The sequence below is a fragment of the Neomonachus schauinslandi genome, chromosome X (genome assembly GCF_002201575.2).
Source record: "Neomonachus schauinslandi chromosome X, ASM220157v2, whole genome shotgun sequence".
NCBI lineage: Eukaryota > Metazoa > Chordata > Mammalia > Carnivora > Phocidae > Neomonachus > Neomonachus schauinslandi.
The window spans coordinates 7,575,337-7,593,776 of record NC_058419.1 but is presented as its reverse complement, the minus strand read 5'-3'; the positions used below and the strand labels follow the sequence as shown (position 1 = coordinate 7,593,776).

The window sequence follows — 18,440 nt, the reverse complement described above, 5'->3', positions numbered from 1 at the left end:
AGCTGTATTTTGACTTTTTTTTAAAAAAGATTTTATTTATTTATTTGAGATAGAAGAGTGAGAGAGAGCACGAGCAAGAGGGCAGAGGGAGAGGGAGAGGGAGAAGCAGGCTCCAAACTGACCAGGAAGCCTGACACTGGGCTCGATCCCAGTACCCTGGGATCATGACCTGAGCCGAAGGCAGATGCTTCACCGACTGAGCCACCCCAGGCACCCCTTAACAAATGACTGCTAAAGCTCCCATCTATGCCATATTACTGACTGTGTACGGTCTTCCCTTTTATCCCTAGAGTGACATCCGAAAAAAACCAGCGCTAAGTATGGGCACTTCAGAAGAAGGTTATGGGTGAGCAAGAGCAGCGGGTGTGTGTGTGTGTGTGTGTGTGTGTGTCTGTGTGTGTGTGTGTGTGTGTGTGTGTGTGATCACGATAGCAAAAGGGATTTGTAAAACCAGATGAAGGGATGGGGTTATTTCACCCAGAGAAGAAAAGTTTCAAAGGGAATAGGTAGTGCTTCCAGAATTGTTATGTGGGAAAAGGTCTAGACTAATACGATGTTGCCAAAGGGCAGAATGAGAACCAATGGATGGAAGTTAGAAGGGAGCAAGTTTCATCTAGATAAAAGGAATAATTTGCCAACAGTTAGAGTGTGTTCAAAAACAGCTGCCTTAAGAGGCAACGAACCTTCATTTGCTGGATTTATTAAAGCAATGATATTGAAGAACGAAGTTCTACTTTATGATAAAGGTGAGAGTAACAAATAGCTTCTGAGGCCCTTTGCAAGTCTGAGATTTTCTAATAAATTTCTGGTGGAGAAGAACACAAAGGTCTCTGCCCTGAGATTTAGTCTGGTTTTTGTCTGACTCCTTTTACTGTGAATAATCCTTAAGAGGGTTCTATGCAGAATTCGGTACAATATAACTGCTGGGGCAGATATAACGTTATCCCTAACCAGCCATGCTTTTCCTGAGTCTTGAACTTGTTTTGTACCAATGAGTAGTTCTTGAGATCTCTCTTACTGTCAAGTGGTTTGTTGTACCTGAACTAAAAATGTCACTGTGACTTTTCATAATTCTCCATTGACTTCACTCCTTTCCCCTACTTATTTCCAAATGTAGCATGCTATATTCATCAACCAAAATCATCATATTGATATTGCTTTAAAATAAGATTAATGTGAAGTATAACTAGAAAGCAAAATTATAAAATATTTGGATGATTTTTCTTTTCCTTTTTTTTAAAGTTTTGTTTATTTAAGCAATCTCCACACCCACTGTGGGGCTCGAACTCATAACCCCAATATCAAGAGTCCCATGCTCCTCTGACTGAGCCAGCCAGGCGCTCCTGGGTGATTTTTCATTACCCATAATTTAGAGGACAAACTTGAACTTCACATTTACAAGTGAAAAGTCAATCAAAGCATTAGAGTGGTTGCTAGGACGATATCCAAAGTATCAGTCATCAGGAAATGGCATGTTTAACATCACCAAAATAGCTTATCCAGAACTACTTTTCCCAGAATCTTGTCAAACTCAGAAGTCCAAGTTATAACTTCAAAAGAAAATGATGGTGTTCCTCAGCTTCATATTTTCCTTCCAAATGACTGAAATACCCTAAAAACTGTGCTTCTTTGGGGGAAACACTCTTCATTTGTTTTAATGTTTATCACACAGAGTTCTACCAACAGGAATAGGGAGGTTTCTTGCAATATTTGAAAAAAATACAGACCCATCCATTTTTTGGAAGCTTTTTCTTAACTTTCCTATATATTCTCAGCTTGAGTTAGTTTTATTTATTTATTTTTACCATGTACTAGATTTTTCATATTTCAAAATGTATGAAATAAAGCTGCCAGGGAATTTCCAATCCTGGCTGAATTTGATCGCCATTATTGTAAGGAAACTTAAAGTTCAATTAGTCCATTCCTCTGATTTTGTAAATGAGACAAGTGTAGGAAAATTCTTTGCTAAGATTACAAAGCTAGTTAGCAATAAGTTCAGGACTCTCATTTTAGCAATTCTGTAGCTGAGAGCTGTCTAGGTCCTGGAAAAAGGGAGAAAATGGGCTCCTTGCAAGATCATTGCACTGTCATCTCTATGAGGCCAGACCTGGAAATTGGCAGGTACCTTAGAGGGACTGACAAGATGAGGATTAGCTAAAAATCTGTACATAGATGAGTCAATCTCTTCACTCTCCTTCCCTTCCTATATAGTTGGTGGCCAGGAATTTAGTTCCAAGCAAAAATTTGAACAGAGACTGTCCTAAAATATTTGAACTATTGGTATAGGAAGAACTAAGGCAGGTATTTTGGGGAGTATGTGTCAGCATAATGACCTTGTCATTTTGGGATAAGGGACTAGCCAGTTCCCTGACGATTCACCCTAAAATCTGCCAGTCTCAAATCCTTCCACATGCAAGCCCAGTCAACCTTCACATTTTCTCATTTTCCCATTGAAACAAACTACTATGGGTTTCTAGATATTTGAGGAAAGCCTGCAGCATAACCAAGAAAGAGCTAGATGAAAGAAGAGGAAGTGACTCAGGAAGCAATTTGAAAACAAACTAATTAGCATCCTAGAGAATGTGGTAGCTGTAAAGATATGTCCACAGTTTTTTGGATACTCTTCCCCTTGGTTGTCTCCCCTTGCGTGTGACCTGAACTTAGTGAATCATCTCTAGTAAGCAAACAAAATATGGTAGAAGTGATGGCATACCACTTCAGTGTTAACTTAAAAACTATGGAGAGCCTGGGTCTTCCATTTTGGCGTCTATTTATCCCTCCCTACCCTCCGAACCATCACTCACATCTCCACAGGAAGCCAACTGCCATGTTGTGAAGGCAGCTCTAGAAAGAAGAAAGCCAGTGTCCATATTGTGAAAGAGGTCCACGTGGGAAGGAACTGAGACTTGTCAGCAATCATGTGAATGAACTTGGGAGCAGATTTTCTGAATCCTGCTAATAGTCATGCGTGTGAGCTTGCATCCTTGTGAGAGACCCCAAGCCAGAATCACCCAGCTAAAAGGCTTCTGGATGCCTGGTTCACAAAAACTGTGAGATAGTAAGTTTTTTGTTCTTAACCACTGAGTTTGGGGTATGTTACCACATACTGATAGAAAACTACTAGAGAGTGACTCAAGAAGAAATTGCATTGGTACGCAAGAACAGGATACTATGTACAATGAGGGAGCAAGAAAGCTCTCAGAAATTAAAACATGGTTGCCTTATTTAAATTCAGTAGGAGGATTTGACATAGGACAGATTTTAAAAGACAAATTGTGAAAGAAAGATGAAACTCAGTCTCCAATCAGGAGGCCTAGCATCCAACTAGTAGAAAAATGGATCCCTTTAGAAATAGAGAATGGACAAAATAAAGAGGAAGGAATAAACTTAGAATAAAACAAGAATCTTAGAGTTGAATGAAGAGGTGGATCTTTTTTAAAAATATTTTTATTTGAGAGAGAGAGAGAGCGTGCATGCACAAGTGGGGGGAGGGGCAGAGGGAGAGGGACAAGCAGACTTCCTGCCGGGCAGGGAGCCTGACACAGGGCTCAATCCCAGGACCCTGAGATCATGACCTGAGCCTAAGGCAGACGCTTAACGGACTGAGCCACCCAGGCACCCCAAGATGTGAGTCTTTTCATTGAAAGGGCCTGATGAGTGCAAATCGGGAAGAGTAAATAAAGACCCACTGTGAATTTCAGAATGTCAGAGATAGGTAAGTTCCTTGGAGAGCTCTCAGAGAGAAAAGAAAACAGGTCATATATAAAAAATGAGAACTGGTTTTTATAGATCCGTAGCACTGGATGGTAGAAATCAGTGGAATCATGTTTTCTGTGTTCTTAGAGAAAATGATTTCATCATATGTTTCTATACTCAACCTGTTTTACCCAGGATTAGGTGTAGCTTTGTCAGAAACCCCAAAATAACAGTGGCTTGAAAAAATTTAGTTTCTTTTTTATGTAAAAGTCCTGGTAAGCTTCTCAGAGTGGCTATGACATTCAGAGACCTAGGCGTTTCCTCTTTTGTTGCTTTATGATGTATGGCCTTGACTCCATGGTACAAGATGATGGCATTCATGTTCCAGGCAGCGGTCTGAAAGGAAGATTGATAAAGAAGAGTCCCAACGGGGGGCGCCTGGGTGGCTTAGTCGTTGAGCGTCTGCCTTTGGCTCAGGTCGTGATCCTGGGGTCCTGGGATTGAGCCCCGCATCGGGCTCCCTGCTCGGCGGGAAGCCTGCTTCTCCCTCTCCCACTCCCCCTGCTTGTGTTCCCTCTCTCGCTGTGTCTCTCTCTGTCAAATAAATAAATAAAATCTTAAAAAAAAAAAGAAGAGTCCCAATGGTTCATGTGAACTGCCTCTTCTGCATGATTCCAGGAAGCTGCCATATGATACTTCTTATATTCACCGTCCATACTTGCTTACAAGGGAGGCTGGGCAGTGTGCTCTTCATTTTGGGCAGCCTGTGACCAGCTCAATATTTTATTACTATGGGAGAAGAGACTACTAATAGGTTTTGTCACCCCAGCTGAGGTTTTAATGAAGTGTGAGGTCAGAATATAGACAATTTTCAGATATGTAAGGACTTAGAAAAGTCACCTTTCCGGCTCTCTTACTTAGGAAGGTTTAGGGATTAAGCCATCAAACCAAGGGAGTAAGCTGAGAAAGAGGATGGATACAGAACAAAACCATGGTTCCAGCTCTTGAGAGGAGTGAACAGAAGCCCCAGGATTTAGACTCTGCAGTAGATCTTCAGGACAGTCTAGAGAGGATCAGAAGAATTTGGGAAGAAGGGCTTCAGGGAAAATAGGGATTCCTTAGGGAGGGAGATAAAGGAAGAATAAGGGGATGTGATGAAGGCAAACAAAAACAAAAACACAAAACTAGACTACAAAGAGAAAGACAATTTCAAACTCTAGGATAAAAAAAGTTGTATAAGAGGCTGTGTTCCAAATATGAAGCAACCAATTCAGGTGGTTAGTGAGCTTCAAGAAAAAAGAGAGGAATACATTTCAAACAATAGGAGTAATGAGTGAGAAATTAGAAAATTGGAAGGAATTAGGGGAGATGTGGTGAAGAAAATACTGTCTGTAATTTACTTTCCCAACAAGAAAAAAGGAAAGGAATTCATAAAGTCCAGAAAAATACACACAAAATCAAAAGAAAATGACAGGTGTTGTGTCATTATGAAACAAGCTAAACTGTGGCATAATTTTGAATGCAAGAAAGGAAAATCTACATGAATATTCTTCTCCAGTGTCACGATGGCCAAGACATAGGAATTGCTAAGAAGAAAATGTAATCATAGCACATAGTTTGGTTCAATACCTTATAATACTGACTTATTCATAATAGTGTGAATGCTATTAATTAATCTTTTAAATTTTAACATCAACTTGGACTCAAAGCACAGAAAATGATGTTAACAAAAGGAATATACATGTTACCAACCTGTACAATGTATAATTAAAATTACAGTGGGTAGACTTTGGAGGTAGAAAGGAGAAAGAAAGGTGAAAAGGAGACTTTTAAGTTTGGGAATCAAGAGAATTTCTATAATTGGAGTGCCTGGGTGGCTCAGTTGGTTAAGCGTCTGACTTTGGCTCCGGTTATGATCCTCAGGGTCCTGGGATGGAGCCCCAAGTTGGGCTCCCTGCTCAGTGGGGAGTCTGCTTGTCCCTCTCCCTCTGCCCTTCTCCCTGCCCATGCTCTCTCTCTCTCAAAAAATAAATAAAATATTTTTTAAAAAGAATTCTTTAATAATCGAAAAAACAAAAAAACATGAGGTTCTCAATGATAGAGAACAAACTGAGGGTGGAGGGAGGGAGGTGGGTGATGGGTATTAAGGAGGGCATCTGTTGTGATGAGCACTGGGTGTTGTATGTAAGTGATGAGTCACTGAATTCTACTCTAGAAACCAATATTGCACTGTATGTGAACTAAGTAAAATTTAAATTAAAAAAAAACTTCAAATCTATAAAAATCAAATGATACAAGTCAAATGACATGAATTAGATAATGTTGCTCCCAAGCATCTGAAATTTGGATATATTTCCTTTATGATAAGGAATTTCCTTTATGATAAGGAAACACATCAGATTGTGCCTTTTTTGGGTCACCAGGTTGGCTCAGTTGGTAGAGCGTGACTCTTGATCTTGGGGTCGTGAGTTCGAGCCCCACAAGGGGTATAGAGATAAGTAAGTAAAACTTAAAAAAAAGAGTTGTGCCTTTTTATAGATACGATTTTTATTTTTATTTTTATTTTTTTAAAGATTTTATTTATTTTTTTGAGAGAGAGAGAATGAGAGACAGCATGAGAGGGAGGAGGATCAGAGGGAGAAGCAGACTCCCCGCTGAGCAGGAAGCCCGATGCGGGACTCGATCCCGGGACTCCAGGATCATGACCTGAGCCGAAGGCAGTCGCTTAACCAACTGAGCCACCCAGGCGCCCTAGATAGGATTTTTAAAGATTTTTTTTTTTTTTTTATTTGACAGAGAGAGACACAGCGAGAGAGGGGAACACAAGCAGGGGGAGTGGGAGAGGGAGAAGCAGGCTCCCGGCCGAGCAGGGAGCCCGATGCGGGGCTCGATCCCAGGACCCCGGAATCATGACCTGAGCCGAAGGCAGACGCTTAACGACTGAGCCACCCAGGTGCCCCTATAGATAGGATTTTTGAGAATACATTGGTGGAGGTATGGTCTTCTGGATTTCCCTCAGCAAAATCACCACATGATGTTGGGCAGAAGGGTTTTTCTAACTTGAGTCTAAATTCCGTTTTATCCTAAGACTCAAACATCTCTGTTGTAAGGAGGAGTCTAACTCCACTTTTAAGGTCTGACTGCTGACCAGATTCTACTCAATGCTCCCCTTTCCCCTGAGCAGAAAACCCAGGTGCTCCTGCCTTTGGTGCCAGCCAAGCGACACAGTCCCAAGGTAGCCCCCCTTCCCGGCTCTCAAGCCATTTGAGAACATCCTGTGAGGCTGTCCTGCTTTCCTTGGAGAGTAATGTAGGTAATAAGCCTTTTTATATCCTCTTGGGGTGTCTGTGGCTTCATCAGTGTCAACATTCCCTGCAAATTTGGGGTGGCATCAGTTCTTCTGGGGGTGGCCACAGCACCTGCCCTGTCTGGAGTAGGATCACGTGGGTATGCTAGGGAACCTTTATAGGAGGGTTTGAGAAGCTCCCTGGGAAAGAACGGTGGGGGGAAGTAAGATCAGAGAGGAAGTAGTTGAGTCAAAGATGATAGGCCAGTGGCTCCGGAGGACAGCGCTTCCAAGAACAGCAGCAGTCTCTCATTACGGATGTTGATGACGCAGACAGTGACATCAAGAGTTGTAGTCATGGGGTCACTGCCTCCAGTCCACAGCGCTGGGCGTCAGGGCCCCTGGCACGGACCTCGGTGCCTGGGACCGGTCGTCTCCCTTAACCCCGGGCGGGAGCAGCAGCCCCTCCTGACAGCGGAATGTTTGCTCGAGGTTTAGCTAGTCTGAGTTAGACTCTTGGCTCCACCACTTCCTATTTTGGGCGAGATTATTTCCCAGACACCCAGTTTCTTCCCATGGTCGCTCTGAGGACTAAATAAACTCTAAATTTATAATTAAATGCAGGGCGCCTGGGTGGCTCAGTTGGTTAAGCGACTGCCTTCGGCTCAGGTCATGATCCTGGAGTCCCGGGATCGAGTCCCACATCAGGCTCCCTGCTCGGCAGGGAGTCTGCTTCTCCCTCTGACCCTCCTCCCTCTCATGCTCTCTGTCTCTCATTCTCTCTCTTGCAAATAAATAAAATCTTAAAAAAAAAATTTATAATCAAATGCAAATCACTTAGCACAGTGTGGAGCACATAGTACACACTTATTAAGTGTCGCTTATAGGAATTGTTTTGGCTTGTATTATTCATCTCAAGTTTGAGTATGAATGTCACTGCCACTTTCCGCGTTGTCAGGGACCAGGAGCAAAACTTATATAAGGCAGAGAACTAAAAAGAAACACTGGCATGACTTTCAGTAGTCAGAGCATGTGTGGAAGAGAATAAGACTTTTCCTGAGGATTCCTGTAATGATTTGGAAGGAATGAGAAGTTGTCTGGAACCAGAGAAAGACTATTTGAGGCTGTCAATCTTCCCACAGGCAGGGGAGGCCTGAGAAGTGCTTGTTACAGTAAATGGGCTGCTCAGGTTACACTGGCCTTGGGAAACCTTCCTTTGATGACTTGTGAGGTAGAGAAAGTTACCCTTTTTCTCCCCCTTATTTATCCAAGAGTGGTTTTATTTAGTTGATCTCAAATGGAAACTGATAGGCTTTTTTTTTTTTTTTTAAAGATTTTATTTATTTATTTGACACAGAGAGACACAGCGAGAGAGGGAACACAAGCAGGGGGAGTGGGAGAGGGAGAAGCAGACTTCCTGCTGAGCAGGGAGCCTGATTGGGACCATGACCTGAGCCGAAGGCAGATGCTTAACAACTGAGCCACCCAGGCACCCCAAGATTTTTTTTAAAAGATTTTTATTTATTTGACAGATAGCGAGAGAGGGAACACAAGCAGGGGGAGTGGGAGAGGGAGAAGCAGACTTCCCGCTGAGCAGGGAGCCTGATGTGGGGCTCGATCCCAGAACCCTGGGACCATGACCCGAGCCAAAGGCAGACACTTAACGACTGAGCCACCCAGGTGTCCCTCAAATGGAACTTGATAGGCTTGATGGTTTCAAACAGCATTGATTTGGTTCTTTATTACATTGAAGTGCTGATTTCCAGAGCTTTGACATTTGGCAAGTGCCCCCCCCCCCCCCCCCCCCCCCCTGCTTTTTACTTCCCTGATACTATGGCCCTGTCTTCCACCTTTGCTAGGTAGCCTGCTCCTCGAGTAGAGGAACCCTTCCTCACTCCTTTTGGTACCTTTGGAAGCTAGCCCTGTGCCAGACACCTGTTTGGCACTTAATTAACTCTTTGCTAGATGAATAAATAAATGAATTACATGGAACACCCGGTTGAGATCAATGAGCAATGCTATGGGAAATAAGAGAAACTAACAAATAGGAAGGAGTCACTCAATGTGTGGTGGCTCTCAAACATTGTACCCTTTCCAGGGCCACCCACATATTGATTACTATGCTATTCCCATCAAAACAGTCATTGGAGACAACAACATTAACTCGTTGGAGTGGCTCTTTTTCAACATAACTGGAGAAATCAAAGGAAGGCACTAGAAGGCTCTCCTGACATATAGCCTCAAAGACTTACTTGTAGGATATTCACTAGATCTATGACTGTGGATGGGGACCACCTGACCATTCATTGGCTATAAATGTATTTCTGCCACACGATATGGAAAATGCGTTTTCTGAGAAGGAATCTAAAGCATTTCCCTACGTGCATAAACCTCTCATCTCAACCCCTGGTTGGAGTCAGATTTCCTGTGTGGACATGGATGTTGACCCTCACCATTCCCCCAAACACGGGCACCTTCTTTCCCTTTCTAGCATATAACTGCAAGTGGAGGAGGTACTATTTTTCCTGAGTTCAGAGGACATCCACGGTGGGCTGGCTCCCCAGTGCATCAGAAGGTGCCAGAAGGCCTCTAGAGCCATGTTTCTCTCTGGTCGCTTTCTCTCTGGGGACTGGTCAAGGACTGGATTGCCTACCAAGGCTCAAGCGGCAGTGGGAGAAAGCAGGCCGAAGCAGCTCCATCTTAGGGGGTGGGCCTGAAGCAAACAAGAGGAGGGAAGCCTGCCCGTGGACCTGCACCCGAGCAACGTTGATCTGGAGGGCCCCTATCTCTGAGATCCCAGTTAATCGTGCATTAACAACGGTTTAAAGCCCCCCCGCCTCTGTTTAAGTAAGCATTGTAAGTTATCTGCTTTTCAAAGTACTTTGGAAACAAACTCAAGTAGAAAAGCATCATCAGAGCTTGGGTCTGGCATAGAGTACATTAGCGTTGCCATTGCCCTGCTGATTTAATTGGCCCAGTAAGCATGCTGGAGGTGTTTGGGATTGTAATTAAAGTTATGGCGCCTGGAAAATCCTCCTTCTGTTATTATAATTTTTTTTTTTTCTGAAATAAACTATCCTAGCTCACCAAACTTATGGGGCTAATTAGAGCCTAATTAAAGTTACTTGTTTCTATTTTAAAATCTGCCCACTGAGAGAGCCGCAAGGCAGGAGGGAACATATTTTTAAAGTGACAGTTCTAAAAATGCTTCCCACCCTGGTCCCTGAGCTGCATTGCTCTGATTCATGCATTGATTTATTTCCGATGAAAATGACGGTCTGCTTCGTCTTCATTGCAGCTCTGCTCCCAGGGCCTCCTCTCATTTAGTTGCGTGAAAGCATTTGTTTCATGAACAAAGGACTCTTCTTTTCCATTCATCTTTGGGCTGGACAAGCCGACCATTGCATTCAGAGGGCAGGTCCTCTCGAAAATGGCTCATGGGAAAAGCAGGCGCAAAGAGACCAGGAATCAGTACAATACTGAATCCAGAGAGGAGAGCGGGTAGCGTTGGTTGAGGACTTGCTGTGTACTGGATGTGGTTCCGAACAGTTTGTACCAATTTAATGTTCACTCTAGCCAAGCAAGCTCTGTACTGTGCATCATAGATGTTATGGAAAAGGAAGCAGGAAGTGAAGAAGGGTGAGATCAGCTGTCTGTGAGGCCACAGAGCTAATCGTGTTGAATCTGGGATCCAAAGGAACATCTGATTCAAAAGTTAGCTTCTCCAGAACAAACAGTCGCACAGTCCACCGTGATCCCTCCTACAAAGTCGCATTACTAAGGCAGTAACCCCCTCTCTGCCTCAGGCTTCTTCTTCTGTAAAACGGAAATAATAGTACCTAGGTTGCCACTTGTCTGAGCTGTAATGAACAGATAACATGATGAATTTGAAAGTTCTTTAGAAAATGGAAAGTGACACTCATGCATTCATCTTAGGAGACCTGTGGACCATATACCCTTTCTATGAGTCACCTCTTTCAGGGATGTTGCTGTTATTCTCTTTGTGCCAGAGGCAACTAATACCATCCAGGTCTTAGACCATTTCCCTTGGCTCAGGTGCCTCTGACAAAAGGCAGACCTTTCCTCTACATCGCGGAGCCTTTCTACGTGGGAACACTGGGAAGCCCAACTTGATGTGCAGTCTTTCTCTTCCCTAATTGTCCCCTTGCTCCTCTTTTTCTCGTGATCCCCTGAGTGCTAGCCACCCAGGCCAGAGTGTGCTGTTGGTGGCTGGTCTACCTCCCCTGGTGCCCACCCCCGTATGGTACACCACGCTCTCTCCTACCTGCTCTGAAAGGAGGCAGAAGGCAGGGCAGGGGCTTGACTAGGCTGGGGCACGTGCAGCGTCCAGGGCGCACCACTTGAAGAAGTACCCACTCTCAAGGTCATGCAAGTACCTCGCTTACCTTACCCTGATCTGGGGCCTGAGCAAGTTTGTGACCATGTTCTGGAGGTCTGCTCCTCATCAAAGAGTCTGGCTGTGGCTTTCATGAAGTTCAGATGTGTGTTTCTGGTCCGGACTATGCCGCCTTTTCCTCGTGTGTACCAACCCCAGTGGAAATTCTAGCTTACGAACAAAGTAAAAATAGTTACAATTTATTGATTGCCTACCGAAAGCCAGGTCTGTAATTAGCTACTTTGCATACATTATTTCTAATCATCGCAACAAGCCTTTCCTCCTTAAGGGAAGTGGTGCTCCAAGCAGTTCAAGGCAGTTCAGCGAAGCCCACACTAGTTGCAGAACTAGAAAAGACAGCTTGGCTGTCACGGGAGGGCGGTTGGCTAAACTCCCAAGCTCCTTCCTGGCCTATTGCCTTTGGCCATTTGAATCCTCTTTTAGGGATGCTCTAAACCAGGAGGAGGATGAAGGACAGGAAAGGTTCTCGGGTCACTTGGTGAGAAAGGATGCTGAAGTTCTTGGGCACGTTTACACTTAAACAGAAGTGGGTTGAGTTACCATGTTAGGGACAAGCTATGGAATATGTTGGTGGTGCTCACCAGCCTGGCTCTTCGGACGAGACTAAATAGTCGCTATTGGAAGGTATTTTGCTTGAGTTACAACACACTGTGTAGATCGCACAAGGGATCAACTTCTGTAATTAAGCCCTTATTACCTGATATCCCCTTGCAGTGACTGGAACCCTAAGAACATGTGACAAGGTTTTGATGGGCAAGAGAGATGTTGAAATGTATAAATTTGAGGTGCTACCAAGAAAACATGGAGGAAGTAAGGGGAGGGGTCCTTGGCTGAGGGGAAGCTTTGGCCTTCCTCAGCAATTCATTCTTGGTTTGTTTTCCTTTGGCTGTCACTGTAGCACAGGAAATCGAGCACTCAGGCAATGCTCATGCATGGAGTTTGAGAGGTCCTCAGCAGGCTGTGATGTGCTGGGTCACAGTGATAACAGGGTGACTGGACAGGGCATTCGAAGTAGCATTTGTCAGGGCTGATGGACATACAGTATTTTCTCTGCCATCGTAGGGGCAAACCTAGACATCACATGGTATTTGTTTTATTAGGAAAATAGCATCAGGGGCGCCTGGGTGGCTCAGTTGGTTAAGCGTCTGCCTTTGGCTCAGGTCGTGATTCCAGGGTCCTGGGATCCAGTCCTACGTTAGGGGGGGGGGTCCCTGCTCAGCAGGGAGTCTGCTTCTCCCTCTCCCTCTGCCCCAACCCCCGCTCATGCTCTCTTTTTTCTCTCTCTCTCTATTAAATAAAATCTTTAAAAAAACCCCAAAAATAACATCATGACATCATGAAACACATGTTGTAAAAAGGGGAAAAAATCAGCTATCATCCTACAACTGAATACAATCCTAATTTTAGGTATTTTCTAGATTTTTTTTTTTAATTTTTTTTTATTCTTATGTTAATCCCCATACATTACATCATTAGTTTTAGATGAAGTGTTCCATGATTCATTGTTTGTGCATAACACCCAGTGCTCCATGCAGAACGTGCCCTCCTCAGTACCCACCACCAGGCTAACCCATCCTCCCACCCCCCTCCCCTCTAGAACCCTGTTTGTTTTTCAGAGTCCATCGTCTCTCATGGTTCGTCTACCCCTCCGATTTCCCCCGCTTCATTCTTCCCCTCCCGCTACCTTCTTCTTCTTCTTTTTTTTTTTTTCTTAACATATATTGCATTATTTGTTTCAGAGGTACAGATCTGAGATTCAACAGTCTTGCACAATTCACAGCGCTTACCAGAGCACATACCCTCCCCAGTGTCTATCACCCAGTCACCCCATCCTTCCCACCCCACCCCCCACTCCAGCAACCCTCAGTTTGTTTCCTGAGATTAAGAATTCCTCATATCAGTGAGATCATATGATACATGTCTTTCTCTGTTTGACTTATTTCACTCAACATAATACCCTTCAGTTCCATCCACGTCGTTGCAAATGGCAAGATCTCATTCCTTTTGATGGCTGCATAATATTCCATTGTATATATATACCAAATCTTCTTTATCCATTCATCTGTTGATGGACATCTTGGCTCTTTCCACAGTTTGGCTATTGTGGACATTGCTGCTATAAACATCGGGGTGCACGTACCCCTTCGGATCCCTACTTTTGTATCTTTGGGGTAAATACCCAGTAGTGCAATTGCTGGATCATATGGTAGCTCTATTTTCAACTTTTTGAGGAACCTCCATACAGTTTTCCAGAGTGGCTGCACCAGCTTGCATTCCCACCAACAGTGTAGGAGGGTTCCCCTTTCTCCGCATCCCCGCCAACATCTGTCATTTCCTGACTTGTTAATTTTAGCCATTCTGACTGGTGTGAGGTGGTATCTCATTGAGGTTTTGATTTGGATTTCCCTGATGCCGAGCGATATTGAGCACTTTTTCATGTGTCTGTTGGCCATTTGGATGTCTTCTTTGGAAAAATGTCTTTTCATGTCTTCTGCCCATTTCTTGATTGGATTCTTTGTTCTTTGGGTGTTGAGTTTGATGAGTTCTTTATAGATTTTGGATACTAGCCCTTTATCTGATATGTCATTTGCAAATATCTTCTCCCATTCTGTTGGTTGTCTTTTGGTTTTGTTGACTGTTTCCTTTGCTTTGCAAAAGCTTTTTATCTTGATGAAGTCCCAATAGTTCATTTTTGCCCTTGCCTCCCTTGCCTTTGGCGATGTTTCTAGGAAGAAGTTGCTTCGGCTGAGGTCAAAGAGGTTGCTGCCTGTGTTCTCCTTTAGGATTTTGATGGACTCCTGTCTCACATTGAGGTCTTTCAACCATTTGGAGTCTATTTTTGTGTGTGGTGTAAGGAAATGGTCCAGTTTCATTCTTCTGCATGTGGCTATCCAATTTTCCCAACACCATTTGTTGAAGAGACTGTCTTTGTTCCATTGGACATTCTTTCCTGCTTTGTCAAAGATGAGTTGACCATAGAGTTGAGGGTCCATTTCTGGGCTCTCTATTCTGTTCCATTGATCTATGTGTCTGTTTTTGTGCCAGTACCATGCTGTCTTGATGATGACAGCTTTGTAATAGAGCTGGAAGTCCGGAATTGTGATGCCGCCGGCTTTGCTTTTCTTTTTCAACATTCCTCTGGCTATGCGGGGTCTTTTCTGGTTCCATACAAATTTTAGGATTATTTGTTCCATTTCTTTGAAAAAAGTGGATGGTATTTTGATGGGGATTGCATTGAATGTGTAGATTGCTCTAGGTAGCATTGACATCTTCACAATATTTGTTCTTCCAATCCATGAGCATGGAACGTTTTTCCATTTCTTTGTGTCTTCCTCAATTTCTTTCATGAGTATTTTATAGTTTTCTGAGTACAGATCCTTTGTCTCTTTGGTTAGATTTATTCCTAGGTATCTTATGGTTTTGGGTGCAATTGTAAATGGGATCGACTCCTTAATTTCTCTTTCTTCTGTCTTGTTGTTGGTGTATAGGAATGCCACTGACTTCTGTGCATTGATTTTATATCCTGCCACTTTACTGAATTCCTGTATGAGTTCTAGCAGTTTTGGGGTGGAGTCTTTTGGGTTTTCCACATAAAGTATCATATCATCTGCAAAGAGTGAGAGTTTGACTTCTTCCTTGCCAATTTGGATGCCTTTGATTTCTTTTTGTTGTCTGACTGCTGTGGCTAGGACTTCCAATACTATGTTGAATAGCAGTGGTGATAGTGGACATCCCTGCCGCGTTCCTGACCTTAGGGGGAAAGCTCTCAGTTTTTCCCCATTGAGAATGATATTCGCTGTAGGTTTTTCATAGATGGCTTTTATGATATTGAGGTATGTACCCTCTATCCCTATACTCTGAAGAGTTTTGATCAAGAAAGGATGCTGTACTTTGTCAAAAGCTTTTTCTGCATCTATTGAGAGGATCATATGATTCTTGTTCTTTCTTTTGTTAATGTATTGTATCACATTGATTGATTTGCGGATGTTGAACCAACCTTGCAGCCCAGGGATAAATCCCACTTGGTCATGGTGAATAATCCTTTTAATGTACTGTTGGATCCTATTGGCTAGTATTTTGGTGAGAATTTTTGCATCCATGTTCATCAGGGATATTGGTCTGTAATTCTCCTTTTTGATGGGGTCTTTGTCTGGTTTTGGGATCAAGGTAATGCTGGCCTCATAAAATGAGTTGGGAAGTTTTCCTTCCATTTCTATTTTTTGGAACAGTTTCAGAAGAATAGGTATTAATTCTTCTTGAAATGTTTGGTAGAATTCCCCTGGGAAGCCATCTGGCCCTGGGCTTTTGTTTTTTGGGAGATTTTTGATGACTGCTTCAATTTCCTTAGTGGTTATAGGTCTGTTCAGGTTTTCTATTTCATCCTGGTTCAGTTTTGGTAGTTGGTACATCTCTAGAAATGCATCCATTTCTTCGAGGTTATTTAATTTGCTGGCATAGAGTTGCTCATAATATGTTCTTATAATTGTTTGTATTTCTTTGGTGTTGGTTGTGATCTCTCCTCTTTCATTCATGATTTTGTTGATGTGGGTCATTTCTCTTCTCTTTTTGATAAGTCTGGCCAGGGGTTTATCAATCTTGTTAATTCTTTCAAAGAACCAGCTCCTAGTTTCGTTGATCTGTTCTACTGTTCTTTTAGTTTCTATTTCATTGATTTCTGCTCTGATCTTGATTATTTCTCTTCTCCTGCTGGGCTTAGGCTTTATTTGCTGTTCTTTCTCCAGCTCCTTTAGGTATAGGGTTAGGTTGTATACTTGAGACCTTTCTTGCTTCTTGAGAAAGGCTTGTATTGCTATATACTTTCCTCTTAGGACTGCCTTTGCTGCATCCCAAAGATTTTGAATAGTTGTGTTTTCATTTTCATTGGTTTCCATGTATTTTTTTAATTCTTCTTTAATTTCCTGGTTGACCCATTCGTTCTTCAGTAGGATGCTCTTTAGCCTCCATGTATTTGAGTTCTTTCTGACTTTCCTCTTGTGATTGAGCTCTAGTTTCAAAGCATTGTGGTCTGAAAATAGGCAGGGAATGATTCCAATCTTTTGGTACCGGTTGAGACCTGATTTATGACCTAGGATGTGATCTATTCTGGAGAATGTTCCATGGGCACTAGAGAAGAATGTGTATTCCGTTGCTTTGGGGTGGAATGTTCTGAATATGTCTGTAAAGTCCATTTGGTCCAGTGTGTCATTTAAAGTCTTTATTTCCTTGTTGATCTTTTACTTAGATGATCTGTCCATTTCAGTGAGGGGGGTGTTAAAGTCCCCCACTATTATTGTATTGTTGTCGATGTGTTTCTTTGCTTTTGTTATTAATTGGCTTATATAATTGGCTGCTCCCATGTTAGGGGCATAGATATTTACAATTGTTAGATCTTCTTGTTGGATAGATCCTTTAAGTATGATATAGTGTCCTTTCTCATCTCTTATTACAGTCTTTGGTTTAAAATCTAATTTGTCTGATATAAGGATTGCCACCCCAGCTTTCTTTTGGTGTCCATTAGCATGGTAAATGGTTTTCCACCCCCTCACTTTCAATCTGGGGCTGTCTTTGGGTCGAAAATGAGTCTCTTGCAGACAGCATATCGATGGGTCTTGTTTTTTAATCCAGTCTGATAGCCTGTGTCTTTTGATTGGGGCATTGAGCCCATTTACATTCAGGGTAACTATTGAAAGATAGGAATTTAGTGCCATTGTATTGCCTGTAAGGTGACTGTTACCGTATATTGTCTGTGTTCCTTTCTGGTCTATGTTGCTTTTGGGGTCTCTCTTTGCTTAGAGGACTCCTTTCAAGATTTCCTGTAGGGCTGGTTTTGTGTTTGCAAATTCCTTTAGTTTTTGTTTGTCCTGGAAGCTTTTTATCTCTCCTTCAATTTTCAATGACAGCCTAGCTGGATAGAGTATTCTTGGCTGCATATTTTTCTCGTTTAGTGCTCTGAATATATCCTGCCAGTCCTTTCTGGCCTGCCAGGTCTCTGTGGATAGGTCTGTTGCCAATCTAATGTTTCTACCCTTGTAGGTTACATATCTCTTCTCCCGAGCTGCTTTCAGGATTTTCTCTTTGTCTATGAGACTCGTAAGTTTTACTATTAGATGTCGGGGTGTTGACCTATTTTTATTGATTTTGAGAGGGGTTCTCTGTGCTTCCTGGATTTTCATGCCTGTTTCCTTCCCCAAATTAGGGAAGTTCTCTGCTATAATTTGCTCCATTATACCTTCTGCCCCTCTCTCTCTTTCTTCTTCTTCTGGGATCCCAATTATTCTAATGTTGTTTCGTCTTATGGTATCGCTTATCTCTCGAATTCTGCCCTCGTGATCCAGTAGTTGTTTATCTCTCTTTTTCTCAGCTTCTTTATTTTCCATCATTTCATCTTCTATATTACTGATTCTCTCTTCTGCCTCATTTATTCTAGCAGTTAGTGCCCCCATTTTTTGATTGCACCTCATTAATAGCCTTTTTGATTTCTACTTGGTTGGATTTTAGTTCTTTTACTTCTCCAGAAAGGGTTTCTCTAATAACTTCCATATTTTTTTCAAGCCCAGCTAGTATCTTTAAAGTGATGATTCTGAACTCTAGATCTGACATTGTACTAATGTCCGTATTGAGTAGGTCCCTGGCAGTCGGTACTACCTCTTGTTCTTTTTGTTGAGGTGATTTTTTCCGTCTTGTCATTTTGTGCAGAGGAGAATAGATTAATGAGAGAACAAAATGCTAGCAGAGTAACAACGTCCCCAGAAAATATACTCTAAACAAATCAGAAAAGACCTGAAGCAGTGGGAAAAGAAAGGGAAAGAGAGAAAAAAGAAAAAGAAAAAAAAGAAAAAGATAAAGATAAAAACAAAAACAAACAAAACAAAACAACAACAACAAAAAAACCAGAATGTGATCAAATATGATCAGTGCCACACACTAGATTTGGGGTGTATTTTGGTCTTTTAGAAGAAAGTGCCTCCCAAAATTTTAAAGAAAGAAAAACTTATATATGTACAAAAATAAGGGTTGATATGATGAAGGGATGGAATATGA

At 42.5% G+C, this 18,440-nt stretch overlaps 1 pseudogene; it reads left to right on the top strand.

Annotated features, from left to right (window-relative positions):
- The first annotated feature begins 553 nt into the window (after nt 1-553).
- LOC110575775 overlaps nt 554-18,440 on the top strand; it is a 39,141-nt pseudogene continuing 21,254 nt past the window's right edge.